The sequence below is a fragment of the Balaenoptera acutorostrata genome, chromosome 9, assembly GCF_949987535.1.
Source record: "Balaenoptera acutorostrata chromosome 9, mBalAcu1.1, whole genome shotgun sequence".
Classification (NCBI taxonomy): domain Eukaryota; kingdom Metazoa; phylum Chordata; class Mammalia; order Artiodactyla; family Balaenopteridae; genus Balaenoptera; species Balaenoptera acutorostrata.
This window is the reverse complement of record NC_080072.1, coordinates 97,427,465-97,442,845: the sequence shown is the minus strand read 5'-3', so window position 1 is coordinate 97,442,845 and position 15,381 is coordinate 97,427,465. Positions and strand designations below refer to the sequence as shown.

General features: G+C 39.3%; 1 long non-coding RNA gene across 1 annotated transcript in view; it reads left to right on the top strand.

The window, feature by feature from the left end:
- The first annotated feature begins 15 nt into the window (after nucleotides 1–15).
- The window catches only part of LOC114235813 (uncharacterized), a 45,656-nt gene continuing 30,290 nt past the window's right edge, over nucleotides 16–15,381 (top strand). The window contains exons 1-3 of the long non-coding RNA XR_003621896.2: nucleotides 16–103; nucleotides 912–941; nucleotides 7,940–8,045. This is a non-coding gene — a long non-coding RNA (uncharacterized LOC114235813). The remainder of the gene's footprint in view (nucleotides 104–911; nucleotides 942–7,939; nucleotides 8,046–15,381) is intronic.

Sequence of the window (15,381 nt, the reverse complement as noted above, 5' to 3'; positions counted from 1 at the left end):
GTCCCGCCCCATCCTGCCAGGCCTTGGCTCGGCTCGCCTCTCCTCACTTTCCTTCTGCGGGAGCTCGCTGCCGGCGCTCAGGTGTCATGCCACGCCCCGCAAGGTTCCACGCTTTGTTCTCTATCCTGCCCTCGTTTTGCATGTAGTTTGCGCACTTGGGCCTCTATCTTTCCTCTGACTGCATCCCTCAGTCCTGGGTTCATGTCATCCTAGTGTGGAGATGCCATTCGGGACAATGTGCTGTGACCTCGCACTGACGCCATTCCCTTCCCACCCCGCCAACCTGACTTCCTTCTCCACCCCGTGGAATAAACCAGATTGCTGCCAGTGGGAGGGAAATAGGGCCCCAAGGTTAATGAGGCAGTCCCTTACATTTATGGGTGGAATTTCTGTTTCTATGATGAATGTACGGATTTTGGATGACCGCCTCTTAAGGTGATACTATAGGGGGATGGAGAGACAGTCTTTTCCTTAGAGATCCATCCAGTTTCGGGGAAGATATATATATATATATACACACAGAGTTAATGTTGAAAAGATGATGTGCTAAATCCTATATAAATGCGGAATCTATAACAGAGAGGAGGGGCAAAAGATGTACGCAGGCTATGAAAACGTTTGGTGGAGCAGCGCCCTGAGCTGGCCCTTTAAAAATGGATAGGATTCGTTAAGACCCTTGTCTGAATTGGTAGAGCCTTCCAGAGTTCTGAAAATGGTCAGGGGGGTCGGTTTTGCAGACAAAACCCGTTAAGAATTACTGTGAAAACCTGGAAGCCTAAAGTTTCAAGATATGTCAAATTATTTTTCAGGTGACCTGTACTGTCAAATGGTACTAAATTTATCAGACGTATATAATCCAAAATAATTTGTCCTCCTATAAAACGCTAATTTACCTCATAATTCTCTTGCAGATGTTCACACAATTTATGGAACACCAGCAGGTAAATGTTGCTTTAAATGTTTTATCGAAAAGAATTTGTGTTTGGGGAACTCAAATGATGCTATAAAAAGAGCCCAGAAATATACTGATAACAGAAGACACAGCTTGAATTAGTCTCCAGGGATAAATCCATAGAATCCTGAATTTCCTCAGTTTTAACACTCAACACACTTTAATGTAATTACTACTTTAATACACTGTCTTCCCTGCTATACTTAAGCTCTGAGGGAGCAGAGACCTTGTTGTGTGGATTCCCAGCACCTGGCATGCTGCCTGATGCATAGCAGACACTCATTAAGTATTGCTCAACCAGGAATGAATGATCAAGGGTTGAATTTGTGCCTATGTGGACCCTATGACCTATCTTTATACTTTCTTGTTTTCAGCTTTTTAATTAAGAAACATAAACAAGGGAAGTGTGCCCCAGGGAACACTAGAGCTGGTTAAACTAGCCTCTGCAAATGTTTGAATACCTCTATGGCTCAGGCAATTTTTAGTGTTTTGGCAAAATCTGAATGTCACCGAACCCTGAAATTTATTGAGGTTGTCTCCTAATATGTCTGTTTCAGCTTTCTAAATAATTCATTTTAAAAATGCAGGTGGTAGAGTGGAAAGGACCCTAAACTAAGCTTCAGGGTGCCCTGGGTTCTTCTCTGAAGGCTATTGCTCACTTTACTTCTTTGAGCCTTTGTTTCTTAATGTGTAAGGTGAAAGGGATGGACTAGGTCATTGCTGAGGTTCTTTTTAGCTCTAAGCCTCCACTATCCCCTCAGTTCCTTGCAGGAACATGATTCTGGGGCATACAACCCTATCTCACTCCTCACTTCCCACACACAACCTCCCCTTCCCCTGGGCCCCATTCAGGGTCTGTGTTTTCCATACAGTTTTCCATATCACCATACAGCTGGTGATAGGTAAAAATAGCTGTTTTCTGACTATGAGACAAATTGACAAAGCTATCAGGAGAGCTTGCCCTTCAAGTTGTCTTTCCATTAATGATGATGGGTTTAATGATTCCATCCGGATTCTTTCTGGTTTCCCTCATGACTGCATGCCAACCCAAAGGGAGAAAATATAGAAACCCTGACAAAAGGTCTATGGACTGATTGGAGTAATGTAAACATGATCAAATGTAAACCTAGGACTTTGAGAATGAGTGTCAAAACACCACCCAAGTGGCCTGGAGTTTAGGAGACTGTTTGGCCTTTCATCACTTACAGTAATTAAACTGGGGGACTTCAGGGGACCTGGCATTTCAGATATGAAAAGGAGGAAGAAAAGCTATGTGGACTGAGAATGGACACACAGTGTGAATTCAGGGAATTTCTGTGGGTAGAACGCAAGGTCAGATGGTTTATAGAAAAAGAGTTTCAGAGTTTTATTGATTGTTAAAACAACATTAAGAAATGTTTCAACAGGAAAAAAGTTTTTCACTCCCATTCTTACAAATTAACACATTTTCATTTGCCTCGATTTCTTTCAATCAGTAACCATATGGTCAGTAAGTATTTTATTTCTCAATTTTAAGATCTTTGTGGTCAGGTCAAGATATTGTTAGAAATAATGTAAAGACAATGGAATATTACTCAGCCATAAAAAGAAACAAAATTGAGTTATTTGTAGTGAGGTGGATGGACCTAGAGTCTGTCATACAGAGTGAAGTAAGTCAAAAAGAGAAAAACAAATACCATATGCTAACGCATATATATCAAATCTAAAAAAAAAATGGTACTGATGAACCTAGTTGCAGGGCAGGAATAAAGATGTAGACATAGAGCATGGACTTGAGGACATGGGGTGGGAGGGGGAAGCTGGGGTGAAGTGAGAGTAGCATCAACATATATACACTACCGAATGTAAAATAGTTGGCTAGTGGGAAGCAGCAGCATAGCACAGGGAGATCAGCTCGGTGCTTTGTGACCACCTAGAGGGGTGGGATAGGGAGGATGGGAGGGAGGCTCAAGAGGGAGGGGATATGGGGACATGTGTATGCATATGGCTGATTCACTTTGTTGTACAGCGGAAACTAACACAGTATTGTAAAGCAATTATACTCCAATAAATATCTATTAAAAAAAAAAAGAAAGAACATATTATAACATTTTTGTCTTCCCAACTGAAAATTGTTAGTTTGTCATATTCTTATATTTTTTTAACTGTGTGTGTGTGTGTGTGTGTGTATGTGTGGTTTAGTATCATTATAAACTCATGGATTGAAACACATTTGATATGTTTCATTCATTACAATTATTTTGCTTATTGATAACCAGATTGTCCCAAAATGATCCCATTCAAGTTGGCTCCTGAGTCATTTTGACATGACCAAACATTGATCCGCTTTCTGTCACTTTAATTTTGCTTTTTCTACAATTTCAATAAATAGAATCATAGAGTAGAATCAACTTTTGTTTCTGGTTTCTTCCTGTTAACATGATATATTAAGATTCATCCATGTTGTTGTGTGTACCAGTACATAGTTCACTCCTTTTTATTGCCAAGTAGTGTTCTGTTGATGGATATTCTACAATTTGTTTATCCAGTCAATAGTTAATGGACATTTGGGTTGTTTCTGGTTTTGCTTATTATAAATAAAATGAAGATGAAGGTTCATGTAGAAATCTTTGTGTGGACGTGTGTTTTCCTTTGTCTTGGATCTCTTGGATCTAGGACTGGAAATGCTGAGTCATATGGCAAGTGTATGTTTAACATTATAATAAACTGCCCATCTGTTTTCCAAAGTGGCTTATCATTTTACACCCCCATCAACAGACTGTGAGAGTTCCAGTTGCTCTGTATCCTTGGCAATACACAATACTATCAATTAAAAAAACTTTAGCCATTCTAGTTGTTATGTAATGATATATTATGGTGGTTTTAATTTGCATTTCCCTGATGATATTAAGCATCTTTTCATATTCTTTTTGGCCATTTATAGATCTTCTTTTGCAAAGTACCTGTTCAACTCTTTTGCCCATTAAAAAAATATTAGGTTATTTGTCTTATTACTGAATCGTAAAAGTTCTTCTATATTCAGAACAAAAGTTCTTTGTCAGTATATTTATTTCAAACATTTTTTTCTCCCAATCTGTGGCTTGTGTTTTCATTTTCTTAACAGTGTCTTTTTGTTTGTTTGTTTTTTTATTTTTATTTTGTTTTTTGGCCATGCCACTTGGCATGCGGGATCTTAACTGGACCACCAGGGAATTCTCTACAGTATCTTCTGAAGAACAGAAGTTTTTAACTTTGGTAAAATACAATTTATCATTTTCTTTCATTTATGGTGTGTGATTTTTGTGTTCTATTTAATAAATCTTTATCTACTATTAATTATCAATACAATAGAGTTTCTGCAATGTTTTCTCCTAGAAGTTTTATATCTTTAAGTTTTACATTTCAGTTAGTAATCCTTTTTAAGGTAATTTTTGTGTATGGTGTGAAGTAAAGAACAAAGTTAATTTTTTTGCATATGGATGTCCAATTGTTCCAGCGCAATTTATTTATTTGTTTATTTATTTTTGGCTACGTTGGGTCTGCATTGCTGTGTACGGGCTTTCTCGGCGAGCAGGGGCTACTCTTCGTTGCGGTGCATGGGCTTCTCATTGCGGTGGCTTCTCTTGTTGCAGAGCACGGGCTCTAGGTGCACGGGCTTCAGTAGTTGTGCCGCACAAGCTCAGTAGTTGTGGCTTGCGGGCTTAGTTGCTCTGCGGCATGTGGGATCTTCCCGGACCAGGGCTTGAACTCGTGTCCCCTGCATTGGCAGGTGGATTCTTTTTTTTTAATTAATTAATTTATTTATTTTTGGCTGTGTTGGGTCTTCGTTTCTGTGCGAGGGCTTTCTCTAGTTGTGGTGAGCGGGGGCCACTCTTCATCGCGGTGCGCGGGCCCCTCACTGTCGCGGCCTCTCCTGTTGCGGAGCACAGGCTCCAGACGCACAGGCTCAGTAGCTGTGGCTCACGGGCCTAGTTGCCCCGTGGCATGTGGGATCCTCCCAGACCAGGGCTCGAACCCGTGTTCCCTGCATTGGCAGGCAGACTCTCAACCACTGCGCCACCAGGGAAGCCCGGCAGGTGGATTCTTAACCACTGCGCCACCAGGGAAGTCCTCCATTGAATTATTGACATCTTGGCTGCTTTATTTTAAGACAATTGACTATATATGTGTGGGTCAATTTTGGACTTACATTCTGTTCCATTTATATTTATGTCTATCTTTATACCAATACCAGACTATCACAGTTTCTGTAACTGTATAGTTACTCTTGAAATCAGATAGTGTAAGTCTTGTAGCTGTCTTCTTCTTCAGAATTGTTTTGACTCTCCTAGGTCCTTTGCATTTCTATATAAATTTTATTTAATTAATTAATTTTGGCTGTGCTGTGTGGCGTGCGGGATATTAGTTCCCCAACCAGGGATTGAACCCCAGGCCCCCCAGCAGTGAAAGCGATGAGTCCTAACCACTGGACCGCCAGGATATTCCCTCCATATAAATTTTAGAATCATGTTCTTGATTTCTACAAAAAGCCTTTTGAAATTTTGACTGGGATACATTGAATACATATTTGGGGGAGAATTAAAAACAACACTGAGTCTTCTGATTCATGAATACTGTTTATTGTGCCATCATTTTAGATCATCTTTAATTTTTCTCAGCAAATTTTGTAACTTTCATTGTACAGGTCTATATATTTAATAAATTTATCCTTAAGTACATATAATATATCCTTCACATTCATGAGAACATTTTCCTGAGGTCTTAGAGAACACCCCATTTTGGGGAACCCTACAATAGCATTTACTCTCTGATTAAATGTACCTGAAAAATTTAAACAATCAGCTTGATATCTGTAATGAATGTAACAATGTGCTTGAGAAGGAGTTAAGAACCTCAATGCCAGGCCAAAATACACACCCAGTCTAGACATCTGGCCAAGTGCTTTGCTTTCATTGCCCACCAACCTTCAAGATAGTTTCATTCAAATTTCCACCTCATTAAAAATGACAAATCCTTATATCATGGATTTTTAGGGTCTCTCTCAAGATAAAACCCTGAGTTCTGAGTGCCAAAAGTCCATGGCTGTTTCTATCACAATGTCTACCTTTCTCTTACCCATGTGTTTACAAGTCTCTCTCCCTGACTAAATGAGTTCTTCTGGGGTAGGAGCCTTGTTTGCTTGTAACCCCAGTACCAGGAAGTGCCTGGCATAATAAATATTTTTTGGTAAATGTTTGATGGATGAATAGTCAAGGTTAATTTTCAGGTCTCAAGAAGACTGTTAAAGCTGAGGGGAACAGATGCTGGAACCGAGGTCAAGAATAGGAATAAGCACCTGGAATCCTAAAAGGCTGCAATGCAGTGGGAAGTTGGAACACAGGAGGTAACCGGGCATCGTCCAAATTAGTTCTGGCAGACAGTTTCTTGCATCTTCTTGTATGTTTTAAAAAGCTGGATATTCTTAAAGGCAATGTCCAAGTAATTGACAAAGTGATCTTAGGCCCACTGAATTTCTTTTCATTTCAGTAGGTATTTACTGAATTCTTACTTATGTGTCAGGCACTCTGCTAAATAATGGGGAGAAAAGATGAGTAAGGTAACATTTCTCTCCTCAAGGAACTCACTATCTAGTGATAGTGAGGACAAATGATTCTAATACAATACACAATGATAGAGGAGAGAATTGAATGTTCTAAGAAATGAAAGGAGGAGGTGGGGTGGTTAGAAAAGGCTTCTAGGAGAAAATGATGCCTGATCTGAATTTTTTTTTTTAAGACAATTTTTAAAGAGCAGTTTTAGGTTCACAGCAAAATGAGAAGAAGGTATAGAGATTTCCCATATACCTCTTGCCCACCCACATGGACAGCCTCCCCTACTGTTATAACAGGATGGTACATTTGTTACAATTGATGAACCTACATTTAAAAAATTTTAATTTATTTATTTATTGTTATTATTTTTAACATCTTTATGGGAGTGTAATTGCTTCACAATGGTGTGTTAGTTTCTGCTTTATAACAAAGTGAATCAGCTATACATATACATATATCCCCATATCTCCTCCCTCTTGTGTCTCACTCCCACCCTCCCTATCCCACCCCTCTAGGTGGTCACAAAGCACGGAGCTGATCTCCCTGTGCTATGCAGCTGCTTCCCACTAGCCATCTATTTTACATTTGTTAGTATATATAAGTCCATGCCACTCTCTCACTTCGTCCCAGCTTACCCTTCCCCCTCCCCATGTCCTCAAGTCCATTCTCTATGTCTGCGTCTTTATTCCTGTCCTGCCCCTAGGTGATGAACCTACACTGACACATCATAATTACCCAAAGTCCATAAGTTGCATTAGGGTTTACTCTTGGTATTGTACTTTCTGTGGGTTTGGACAAATGTATAATGATATGTATCCATCATTACAATATCACACAGTGTTTTCACTGCCCTAAAATTTCTCTGTGTTCCACCTATTCCTCCCTACCCCCTCCCTCTCCAAAGCCCGGCAACCACTGGTTTTTTTTTTAATGCCGCCATAGTTTTGCCTTCTCCAGACATCATGTAGTTGGAATCATACGGTATATGGCCTTTTCAGATTAGCTTCTTTTACTTAGTAACCTACATTTAAGATTCCTCCATGTCTTTTCATGGCTTGATAGCTCATTGCTTTTCAGTGATAAACAATATTCTATTGAATGGATATACCATTTGCCTTTTGAAGAATATCTTGGTTGCTTCCAAGTTCTGGCTATTATGAATGAAGCTGCCTTAAACATCCATGTGCAGGTTTTCACGTGGACCTAGGTTTGCAACTCATTTGGGTAAATACCAAGAAGCATGATTGCTGGGTTATATGGTAAGAGTATGTTTAGTTTTGTAAGAAACCACCAAATTGTCTTCCAATGTGGCTAAACCATTTAGCATTCCCACCAGCCAATGGCGTATTCTTGTCAGCACTTGGTGTTGTCAGTGTTCTGGATTTTGACTTTTTTTTTTTTTTTTTTGATCGCACAGTTCAGCATGCAGAACTACCCCCACCAAGGATGCAACCTGCAGTAGAAGCTCAAGAGTCTTAACCACTGGACCACTAGGAAGTCCTGCATTTTGACTATTTTAATCGGTGTGTAGTGATATTCTCGTTGTTTTATTTGCAATTCCCTAATGACATATGATGTGGAGCATTTTTTCATATGCATATTTGCCATCTGTATATTTTCTTTGGTAAGGAATCTGTTAAGGACTTTGGCCCATTTTTAAAATCAGGTTGTTTGTTTCTTTATTGTTGAGTTTTAAAAGTTCTTTGTATATTTAGGATAACAGTCCTTTATCAGATGTCTTTTGCAAATATTCTCTCCCATTCTGTGGCTTGTCTTTTTAGTCTCTTGACATTGTCTTTTGTGGTACAGAAGTTTTTTATTTTAATGGAGTCCAGTTTATCAATTATTTCCCTCATGGACTGTGCCTCTGGTGTTGTATTTTATTTTTTAATTTATCTAGTCATTTATTTTTGGCTGCGTATTTTTAAAAAAATTTATTTAGTCATTTATTTTTGGCTGCGTTGGGTCCTCATTGCTGCATGCGGGCTTTCTCTAGCTGCAGTGAGCAGGGGCTACTCTTCGTTGTGGTGCACGGGCTTCTCATTGCAGTGGCTTCTCTTGCTGTGGAGCATGGGCTCTAGGTGCGCGGGCATCAGTAGTTGCAGCATGCGGGCTCAGTAGTTGTGGCTCGCGGGCTCTAGAGCACAGGCTCAGTAGTTGTGGTGCACGGGCTTAGTTGCTCTGCGGCATGTGGGATCTTCCTGGACCAGGGCTCGAACCCATGTCCCCTGCATTGTCAGGCAGATTCTTAACCACTGCACCACCAGGGAAGTCCCTTGGCATTGTATTAATACCTAAAAGATCATCTAGGTTTTTCTTCTATGTTATTTTCTAGGAGTTTTATATGTTTGCATTTTTCTTTATCTTTGGTTTTCTGTAGTTTGAAAATGCTATGCCTAGGTGTAGGTTTTTTACATTTATCCTTCTTGTTGTTCTCCAGTCTCCCTGGATCTGTGATTTTGTGTCTGACTTTAATTTGGAGAAATTCTGAGTCATTATTGCTTCAGATATTTCTCTTGTTCCTTTCTCTGTTTCTTCTCTTTTTGTTATTTCCATTATGCATATCTTAGACTTTTTGTAGTTGTCCTACAGTCCTTGGATATTCATTCTGTTTTTTTCAGTCTTTATTGTCTTTGCTCTTCAGTTTTGGAGACTTCTATTGATATGTCCCCAAGCTCAGAGATTCTTTCTTCAGCCATGACCAGTCTACTAATAAGCCATGAAAGACATTCTTCATTTCTGTTACAGTGTTTTTGATCTCTAGCATTTATTTTCGATTCTTTCTTAGAATTTCCATCTCTTTTCTTACATTACCCATCTGTTCTTGCATGCTGTCTACTTTATCCCTTAGAGTCCTTCGTACATTAATCATAGTTGTTCTAAATTCCAGGTCTGATCATTCTAATAACTCTGGTTAGATGTCTGGTTTTGATGCTTGAGCTACCTCTTCAAATTGCAGGGTTTTTTTTTTTTTTTTGCTTTTTAATATGCCTTTTAATTTTTCTTGATTGCTGAACATGATGTACTAGCTAAAAGAAACTGCTATAAATAGGCCTTTAGTAATGTGATGGTAAGGTGTGGGGGGAGTGGAAACATTGTGTACCTGAACTGAGTCTTAAAGAATAAATAGGAAGGACTTCCGTGGTGGTGCAGTGGTTAAGAATCCACCTGCCAATGCAGGGGACACAAGTTTGATCCCTGGTCTGGGAAGATCCCACATGCCACAGAGCAACAAAGCCTGTGTGCCACAACTATTGAGCCTGAGCTCTAGAGCCCACGAGCCACAACTACTGAGCCTGCGTGCCGCAACTACTGAAGCCCGTGCACCTAGAGCCTGTGCTCCGCAACAAGAAAAGCCACCACAATGAGAAGTCCGTGCACCGCAAGGAAGAGTAGTCCCCATTCGCTGCAACTAGAGAAAGCCCGTGTGCGGCAATGAAGACCCAGCACAGCCAAAAATAAATAGATAAATTAATTAATTAAAACAAAAAGAATAAATAGGAATTGCCAGGTATAAAGCAGAGAGGGTAAAGGAGAGAAGTAAGGGGCCAGCAAGATTAAAGGCTTGAAGAGAAGAGGCAGCAGGAGAAAAATCTCCCTTGCTTAATATCTCTCAGGAGTAAAATATTATGGTGATAACTTCATATTAGCTGTCTCCTTCACCAGATTGGGATCATGCCTGAATCAGCTTTATTTTCTTCACATTGACTAACACAGAGCATGGATTCTGTGTACAATGCGCTGTAAAACTAATAAATAATAATTTCCCAATGACATGGGACCTCTCTGCTGTCAGAGAATCACCCTGGACAAGCATAAGCTGGGCCTGGGGTCACATAAGTCCAGCCTCAGTCTTACACTGGTAAATAAATTAGAATTGCCTCAAATCATGGATGGTCCTATTTCCACTATTCTTTCTACTATTACAACTACCACATCATCTATCTATCTATCTATCTATATCTATATATTTACATATATTTATATATAGATATATATAGATGGTAGTTTATATATATTATGTACTGCTTATGTATACATATAATATATATAAATATATAATTTATATACACACATATAATTACGACTTCAAGTTTTAAAATTACTTTTCATATACATTATCCTAGTTGATCCTACTATATTGATCCTACTACTACTATATTATGACTACTGTAAATAGAAAAGAGAGAAGTAACAAGAGATTTTAGTCATTCAGTTAACAAATAGTTGCGTGTCAGACTGTGCAAGCCACCTCAGGGATATAAAAGGCATATTGAAATAACAGAATTCATAGATAAAAGGATTATTTGGTCCAGCTGTCTCATTTTATAGACAAGTACTACAGGTACGGGAGGTCAAACTTTTTGGACCCTGCTTACAGACTCCAGGATTCCATAACAATCTAGTAGTAACGCTAAAATGAAAACACGTGGAACAATTCAAAAGCAATTAGGCAGTGAATAGTATGGTCCTGACAGAAGGGGAAAAAAATCCATGAAGAAGAAAGATGACAGGACTAAGTATCAGACACAGTCCTGGGAACTTCCATATGATCTTTATTAATCCTCAGAAAACACATCATCATCATCACCATCATCACCATTTTATGATAAAACTAAAGCTGAAAGAAGTCAGGTAATTTACCAAAAGCCCCACGGCAAGTGGTGGATCTGGAATTCAGAGCCAGTTCCTTCTAAATCCAACACTTATGTTATTTAAACTTTGAACCACTGAAGTAGAACAGGCCTCTGTGTGGGATGAGAAAAAGCTTTTCAAAAGTGCTGAAAAAAAAGGAGAGTAGGATCAAAGTAAGCAGGGCATTGCAAAGAGGAAATTGTTACTTAGATAGGCAATAGGGAACATTTGCAGGCGCTTAAGTATAAGGAATACCGTAATCATTATCAGGGAACTTGAAAGTTAGAAGGCAGCTCAGGTGAGAAGTCATGTAGAAATCTATTTATAGCACAACTTACAGATATTTACTCAAATTCTGATTTAAGTAGTCACTTGACAGGGAATTTTCTTCTAAGGCCAGTGTATTACTCGCCAGCCCTAATTATTGATAGCTCTATGGTAAGCATACCTTGTATTTCTTCAATCAAAAGAACGTAACAGCTCAGGACCAAGCTCAGAGCTTTGTGGCTCACTGCTGGAGATCTTCTAGGTTAAAACAAAGCCAAGAATCCATACCTTTGCATCCATCCATTCTTTCACAATACTTACTGAATGTTTCCGTGTTCTGGTCACTTTCTAGCAGATTGGGTTACAGAGATCTCTGCCCTCTTGGAGCTTCACTATGCCCTCTTACTTAATAGGATTTTCAGTATCACCAAACCATTTTGGATTTTTGTGCCTTCCCTCCTCACATACCAGACTTATTAAAAGAGTGCTTTCTTTTTAACAATACACTGGGGTCACAGAGTAAAATTCTCCAACTGCCATCTGTTTATTTCAGCTAAGTACCATAAAGAAGTTTCCACCATAATGATCCTCTGGAGCTAGGAAACCTACCACAAGATCTAAAGCTTTGGCTGGTCGTTAACGTCTAACTATGGTCTTTATTTCTTGTGGTGAAATAATGCGCCTTTCCTTGCCTAATCCCTTCCTGGTGTGTATCAACATTATTTAACGTCTTCTAATTCAGTCATTTTTTATTTTATTTATTTATTTATTAAAAAAATTTTTTTGGGCTGCGTTGGGTTTTCGTTGCTACACGTGGGCTTTCTCTAGTTGCGGCGAGCGAGGGCTACTCTTCGTTACAGTGTGCGGACTTCTCATTGCAATGGCTTCTCGTTGCAGAGCACGGGCTCTAGGCACGCAGGCTTCAGTAGTTGCAGCGTGCAGTCTCAATAGATGTGGCATGCAGGCTCAGTAATTGTGGCACAAGGGCTTAGTTGCTCTGCAGCATGTGGGATCTTCCCGGACCAGGGCTCAAACCTGTGTCCCCTGAGTCGGGAGGCAGATTCTTAACCACTGTGCCACCAGGGAAGTCCCCAGTCATTTTTAAAATAAATATGTCTATAAACATTGAACGTTAAAAAATCTTATTTATTTATTCCATTCACTCTGCTGTTGTAGATAGCCAGTCAACCAGAGGTATTAGTGCAATTTTCACAGAGTTAGGCTAAAATTTCTAAAATAAGGAAATTATCTAAGATCTTTATCAAAACCCTCTAGGATCCACCCACCTCCGTTACTTTTTTCATTAAGGTCTCTTGATTCCAGGTTCGAACTACACTCTTTTTTAAAAAAATTATTCTATTGAAGTATAGTTGATTTACAATGTTGTGTTAATTTCTGCCGTACAGCAAAGTGATTCAGTTATACATATATACATATTTTTCACACTCTTTTCTATTATGGTTTATCACAAGATATTTAATATAGTTTCCTGTGCAAACTACACTCTTTAGAGTTCTTCAAACAGTATCACAGTTGTCTAGCATCTGTCTCTAGTCCCCTCCTCTTAATTTCCCTGTCTGAGCATAGGTCCGGAAGAGACCTTCCTCTTTCTTCCCCATCTTTCTGCCTTCCCCATCCTAAGTCCCCACATGCTCAGATGCAGGTACTTGGCCCATGACGTTGCCCTTTCCCTTTCTCTCCACCAAAAACTCCTGGGGTTCCTTGGCTCTGATTCTACACTGCAGTGACTCACTCTCCTTTTCTCTTAAAGTCCAGTTTCCTTATCATGGCTTTGAGTTCCCTTCTCCCTTTTAGGTCCTGAACTGCCTCCCCAACTTCATCTCCCACCCCTCCAGTCTACACTCCCATCTGTTCCACCCTTCCATCTACCTGACTGTTCCCAGGCATTCTCCACTTGTGCATTTTTCCTTGTCTTTGCTCTGGCTGTCCTCTGCCTTCAGTGTCCTTTTTACCATCCTTTACCCATGGAAATTCTACTTCTTCTTAAAGCTTTGCTGAGTTCTAATAGCCCTTCCTCTGTAAAGCTTCCCCTGCTTCCCCAGTTAGAACAAATCAGAACTGACTGCAGTTCCCCACTCTGCTTTTATTTTCCAGTGCTACCTGCTCAGGATATCTTTCTTCATGAACAAGTTATCATATTATGTAGGTAAGGACTGGATTCTGAGCAAGGTATCACAATGGAAAACAATTTGCTAAATTATTTGATCTAAGGTGTTAATTAGCTGATAAAGTTTAACTTACAAATATAGGAGGCAGGTAATTACAGTAGACAGACTATATCACTGAGAGTCAGGAGACCTGGATTTGAATCTCAGCTCTGATTCCTCCCTTTATCCTTCCCTACCTCCCTTTCTTCCTTCCCAAAATGAGGTTGGCAAAGTAAACATCAGCCAGGTAATACAGGGCCTTGCAGTCCATGCTAACCGTAGACAGAAATCATTAAAAGATCCTAAGGAGAGGATTGAGAAGATCAGGTTTCTGCTTTGGAGGGATTTTTGGTTTGTTTGTTTTTGTAAAATATACATAACATTTACCACTTTAATTATTTTTAGGTGTATAGTTCAGTGGCATTAAGTACATTCACACTGTTGTGAAACTATCACCACCATCCATCTCCAGAACTTTTTCATCTTCCTAAAGTGAGATTCGGTATCTATTAAAAAATAACTCTCCATTCTCCTCTCCCCCTACCCGTGGCAACCACCATTCTACTTTCCGTCTCTATGAATTTGACTCTTCTAGGTACCTCATATGAATGGAATCATACAGTATTTGTCCTTTTGTGTCTGGCTTATTTCACTCAGCGTAATATCTTTAAGGTTCATCATGTTGTAGCATGTGTCAGAATTTCCTTCATTTTTAAGGCTGAAGCATATTCCATTGAATGTATATACAAAAAACCCCCTCATGTTTTGTTTATCCATTCATACATCAGTGGATATTTGTGTTGTTTCCATCTTTGGCTATTGTGAATAATGCTCCTGTGAATGTGCAAATATCTGTTCAAGTCTTTGCTTTCAATTGTTTTGAATACATACCCACAAGTAGAATTGCTGGATTGTATGGTAATTCTTTTGTTTGTTTGTTTGGACGTGCTGCACAGACTTCAGGATCTTAGTTCCCTGACCAGGGATTGAACCCAGACTCTCAGCAGTGAAAGTGTGGAGCCCTAAACACTGGACCACCAGGGAATTCCCTAATTCTTTAATTTTTTGAGGAACTGCCATACTGTTTTTCACAGTGGCTTCACCATTTTCCATTCCCATCAGCAATGCACAAGGGTTCCAATTTCTGCATATCTTTGTCAACACTTGTTCTTTTCTTTCCTTTTCTTTCTCCCTTCCTTCCTTCTTTCCTCTTTCTTTTTCTTTCTTTCTTTCATCTCTCTCTTCCTTTCTCCCTCTCTCCCTCCATCTCTCCCTCCCCCTCCCTCCTTCCCTTCCTTCCTCTTCCTTCTTTCTTCTTTCTTCCTTCCTTCTTCCTTCCCTCCTTCTTTTCCTCTGTTTCTTTTCCTTTCACTTTCTCTCTTCTTTTTCTTTCTTTCTTTCATCATCCTAATGAATGTGAAGTGGTATCTCATTTGGTTTTGATTTGCACTTCCCTAGTGATTAGTGATGTTGAGCATCTTTTCATGTGCTTATTGACCATCTGTATATCTTTTTTGGAGAAAAAGTCCATTCAAGTCCTTTGCTCATTTTTAATTGGTTTGTTTGTTTTTCTGTTGATGAGTTGTAGGAGTTCTTTGTATTTTGGATATTAATCCCTTATCAGATATTTGCAAATATTTTCTCCCACTCCATGGGTTGTCTTTTCGCTCTGTTGATAGGGTCCTTTGATGCACAAAGTGTTTTTTTTTTTTTTTTTAAAAGGATTTTCTTATTTATTTATTTATTTATTTATTTATTTTTGGCTGTGTTGGGTCTTCGGTTCGTGCGA